Source organism: Rutidosis leptorrhynchoides, chromosome 2, assembly GCF_046630445.1.
Source record: "Rutidosis leptorrhynchoides isolate AG116_Rl617_1_P2 chromosome 2, CSIRO_AGI_Rlap_v1, whole genome shotgun sequence".
Lineage (NCBI taxonomy): Eukaryota > Viridiplantae > Streptophyta > Magnoliopsida > Asterales > Asteraceae > Rutidosis > Rutidosis leptorrhynchoides.
In genome coordinates, this window is record NC_092334.1 from 505604446 (window position 1) to 505610445 (window position 6000).

Here is a 6000-nt window from a genome sequence, read left to right on the forward strand (position 1 = left end):
AGATTACGGAGGAAATTAAGGAATATGTCAGGCAAAGTTTACAGTAGTAGATACGCTAAGATATGAATTTTATCTATACACTATCTATGCAATTAATGCAACAAAATATGTCTAGACTAAGAATGATAAGCAGGTAATTTCCTAAGGATGATAAGCAGGTAATTTTCGACACGAAATGATAAGCAAAACTTTTGACATGCAGACACGGTCAAAGTCCAGACCCACTAATGCATCTAAACAACTACCAGTTAGACACACTAATGCAAGACCTGGTTCGCTAAGACCACCTCTCTGATACCAACTGAAAGGACCCGTTCATATATTAATGTTAATGATTATCCACTATCATTAATCATCATCATCTTATATTAATAGAAGAAGGACTAGCAATCGTTGTATTAACACTCTTCGTATAGAAAACAGAAAAAAAATATCAATGGCAGTGGGGTGGAATTTGGGTGACACAAGAGATAGTAGTTGTAGTAATTTACGATATGTTTTCAAAGAAGAAGAAGAAGAAGAAAGAGGTGGCGGAGTGGGTGGTTTAATGTTTGATGAAAGAGATGAGCTGAAGGAGGTGGGTTGTATCAATGGTGTTCGCGAGAAAAAAATATAGAGAGAGAGTAGAGAGAGAGAAAAGAGAGTAGGGTGATGGTGGTTGTCGAAGTGATGGTGGAACCATGGTGGTGAAGAGAGGTCAAGGGTGACGAGTAGTAGTTGTGGCAGCAGTGGAGTTTGTTCCTAATTCGAAACCAAAATTTAAATGAGTTTCATTGTAATGGTATTAAGTTGGTGATGGTTCAATCCAGAAGATACATAATTAATAAGTAAGGTGTAATAACAGCGGTTTGTTTGAGTTACTGAACGAATAATATACTTATAATTGATCTTATTTTGTTTACATTGAAGCTGGATTGGGACGTGTAACAATAGCAGACATGAGGTACATAATTATTAATCAGAAAGATTAAAATACTCAACAGATAGAGATGTTCAACAGATTTTGGGATTATCTGTGATTGAAAGTCGATATATCCCTCAATTAATTACGCAAATTAAACAGAAAGATAGTGACCTGAAACAGAAATTGTATCTATCTTATATTTGTATCTGTATGTACGTATATTTTTATGTATCTGTATTGATGTTTTCGTATATATGTATATCAATTAGTGATATATATCTGTTATACTAACTTCTGTAATAATATAAATTTATTTATTAAATCTTTTAATATTATAAGTTTTTGATAAGAATACTAGCAATCATAATAATAGAATTAATAATAATAATAAATATAATATTAATAATAACTTTATCAAAATTATACTAATAAGAATAAAAGTAATTATAAAAATGATAATAATAATATTATTTATGATAATAATAATAGATTGTATTATTTCCTAATATAACTAATGATATTAATAATAATAATAATTATAATATTGATAAAGATAATAATAATAATAAATAATCATAATAACTTTATTATAACAACTTACATGTATAAATTCTGATATTACTATTAATAATTACTAATTGTTGTAAATTTAGTAGTTAAATATGGATGGTAATTAGTCAAATATGGATAGTAAAATTTGTACTATATATGTGTGCATAATGTAAGTTACAAAAACACACATATACATTAAATACATCACACCTCTCTTCAACCTCTTTCTCTCCTATATCTTCTACAACACATCTCTCTTTTGTTAGTTCTTTCAATTTGAATATATTGAACCAGGCCACTAAAGGTGGTTATAAGCCTACTGAAATATAACACGTTATCAGCACGAAGTGCTCCGTATAATCAAGGTTTATCTAAGCAAGCACACGTCACTAATCAAGGTAAGAAATTATCTAACTTTTATTAACTTCACTAACATTTATATTTATGTTATTTAAGTTATATATGGTCGGTTATACCGCCTGAATTATATTTCTGTAATCTAACTTTTATTAACTTCACTAACATTTATATTTATGTTATTTAAGTTATATATGGTCGGTTATACCGCCTGAATTATATTTCTGTAATCTAACTTTTATTAACTTCACTAACATTTATATTTATGTTATTTAAGTTATATATGGTCGGTTATACCGCCTGAATTATATTTCTGTAATCTAACTTTTATTAACTTCACTAACATTTATATTTATGTTATTTAAGTTATATATGGTCGGTTATACAGCCTGAATTATATTTTCTGTAATCTAACTCTTATTAACTTCACTAACATTTATATTTATGTTAATAAGACCTCACGATTGTACGCAACACGTCATTTGACAACACGGTACTTTATGTACGCAACACGTCATTTGACAACACGGTACCATGGGTCGAGATTAATTCCGATCAATACGAATACGATGGGGTCTTTATATGTTATCTAACATTTATGATTACTTATGCAATTAATCATTATTTATCTCATGCATACTAATGTTTATTCTTAAAAGTAAATCTTAAAAGTTAAAATAAGAAAAAATAGTTTGTATTTTTATTAAAAGTAAATCTTAAAAGTTAAAATAAGAAAAAGTAGTTTGTATTTTTATTAAAAGTAAATCTTAAAAGTTAAAATAAGAAAAAGTAGTTTGTATTTTTATTAAAAGTAAATCTTAAAAGTTAAAATAAGAAAAAAAAAATCTTGTCCTTTATATTACTCATACGCGTTTTGATATAGTGACTTTATTCGTTAACGTCAACTAACGACGTTACAACGGTCATATATACATAACGGTTGTTAACGTCAACTGACGACGTTACAACAACTATATTTTTCAAATATAAAATAAACATCTCCGTTTTCACATTTTCACAAATCAATCTTCATTTTTCAGATTACTACTCTCAAAAAGTTTTTTGTAAAAATGATTCACACAAGGATGATTTTTCCTATTGTATTGGTCATATTAACTATCATCATTGTTGCTAATATACCACCGGGTGAACCTATATTCTATCCTGCCCTTGTGGTTTTATTATTTGTAATCATACCATTATTCTGTTATTTGCTACTTATGAATTTAAAATGATTGTAATTTCATTTTATTATTTGTCTATGAATAGAAGTTGATTATGATTATGATTTATGTTATTCATCTTTTTGATAATAGAAAATGTCGAATTTGAAAAGGCTTAAATTTGCTCATTTAGAACAAGTGTGAACAACTACTTAACATGGGTTATGAATGTAGAAAAACATCTCGAATCAAACGATATTTTAGAAACCCTGAATGAAAATAACAATTATTCCGAACAAGAGAAAGCAATAGTAAGTATTTTTCTCAGCAAACATATTGACGAGTCCTTAGAATCTACATATTATATGATCGAAAATCCAAGTGTATTATGAAAAATACTCAAAGATAGATACGATATTAATTATCAAAAAAATAAAAATAAATAATAACGGTGATCCATGAAAGAATAAAATTAAAGATATTAGTAGACGCTCTTATAAGAATTTCGGAGATTCTTATTAATGATCTGGTAACGTGGATCATCAGTCTAGTATTTCTTGAATACATGAACATCTTGTTTAACTCTACAAATAAGTCCCAAAAAGAAAAGAAAATGAGAGTGAATCTGTTGACAAATCTTGATTAAATTAACCCTGAGCTACCTTGAGACTTGAATGGTTTGAATTTTCTAAGATGCCTAGTTTTTTTTATGTATCACTCATAAATAAATGGTTTTAGACCATAACGCATATGTTTTATTAAGTGTTATCTTTTATGTACTTCAGATTATAACTTGTTTGCAGGTAATATAATTTGATTATCTTGCTGAAATATAACTCATTATTTGCTTATCTTACTTGAAGTTTTAGTATGAATCCTGCTGAAATACAACATCAATTAAATGGTAAAGACCTATGTATTGCAGATAGTAGTAACATACACACTATGATCAAATCTAAGAAATATTTCATTGATTTAAATCAAATGAAGGAATTATAAATACTATATCAGCTCTTGCAAACTTGATATAAGGAACGAAAAAGGCAAAATTTCATATTACCAAATGGTACGAATTTTTTGGTAAACAATGTCTTGTTTTCTCCCAAATCAAAGAAAATTTGTTAAGTTTCTCTGATATATATCATAATGGATATGATTATCAGTAAATGATAATCGAAAATGAGAAATATCTATGTAGCACCGAAAAGCGCATATGATAAAAAGCGCATATGATGAAAAGCGCAGCGCATAGGATTAAAAGCGCATATGATAAAAAGCGCATATGATGAAAAGCGCAGCGCATATGATTAAAAGCGCATATGATAAAAAGCGCATATGATGAAAAGCGCAGCGCATATGATTAAAAGCGCATATAATTAAAAGCGCATATGATGAAAAGCGCAGCGCATAGGATTAAAAGCGCATATGATAAAAAGCGCATATGATGAAAAGCGCAGCGCATATGATTAAAAGCGCATATGATAAAAAGCGCATATGATGAAAAGCGCAGCGCATATAATTAAAAGCGCATATAATGAAAAGTGCATATGACGAAAAGCGCAGCACATATAATTAAAAGCGCATATGGTGAAAATGATATATGATGAAAAGCACATATGGTGATTAATGAAAATCACATATGGTGATTAATGAAAAGCACATATAGTGATTAATTAAAAGCACATATAGTGATTAACGAAAAACACATATGGTGATTAATGAAAAGCACATATGGTGATTAATGAAAAGCACATTGAGAAATAATCACCAATGTTTCTTGAAAGAATTCAAGGGTATATATATGGACCAATTCATCCATCATGTGGACCATTTTTCTAATAGACGCATCTAACGCATGGTCTCATGTTTGTGTGTTATCAAGCCGTAATATGGCATTTGCAAAGTTTCTTGCATAAATTATTAAATTAAGAACACATTATTCTGATTACACCATTAAAAGGATGAGACTTGATAATGATGGTGAGTTAACATCTCAAGCTTTTAATGATTATTATATGTCTACAAGGATTGTTGTTGAACATCCAGTTGCTTATGTGCATACACAAAATTGGTTTAGCTGAATCAATAGATAAACGCTTACAGCTAATAACTAGACAATTAGAAATGAGTACAAAACTCTCAATATTTATATGGGGACATGTAAATTTACATGATGTGACATTAATTCGCATTAAATCAAGTGCAAGTTATAAATATTCTCCATTACCAACTTAATTTTGGTGGAGACCAAATATTTTCCATCTTAGAACATTTAGTTGTGCAGTGTATTTTTAATTGAACAACCACAACAAATGGTTCCTCAAAGAAGGATTGAAATATATGTTAGATATGAAACATCTTCAATCATAAGATATATTGAAACCATGACGGGTGATGTTTTTACAGCAAGTTTTGTCGATTGTCACTTTAATGAAACATTGTTCCCTATATTAGGGGGAGAAATGAAATATAAATAAAATGATGTTTCATGGTGTGAACATCAATTAAGGAATATTGATCATCGCACAAAAGAATGCGAAAAGAAAGTTCAAATATAATGCATATGCAAGAACTTGCAAATTAATTACTTTATGCATTTAAAGATACAAAAAATAAGTGACTAAATCATATATACCAGCAGTAAATGCTTCAGCTAGAATTGAAATTACAAAAGCTGGCAATAATGTCACTCATGAGTCTTTGCTACGGCAGAAACGTGGGAGACCAATTGGTTTCAAAGATAAGAATCATCGAAAAAGAAAATCAGCTGATAATGAGGTAAAAGAAAGTGTTCAAGAAGAACCACAAATCAATACTCCTTCTGCAGAGGATATTGATAAATGTAAATACATAAATTGCAATAAATTATGCAATATTATGAAACTGAAATGAAATGAAAAATCTTGATGAGATATTTTCATATAATGTTACAATGACATCATGAATAAAGATGATGATCTGGAACCAAAATCTGTCATTGAATATCAAAATAGACGTGATTGAACTCAACGGAAAGGAGCAATA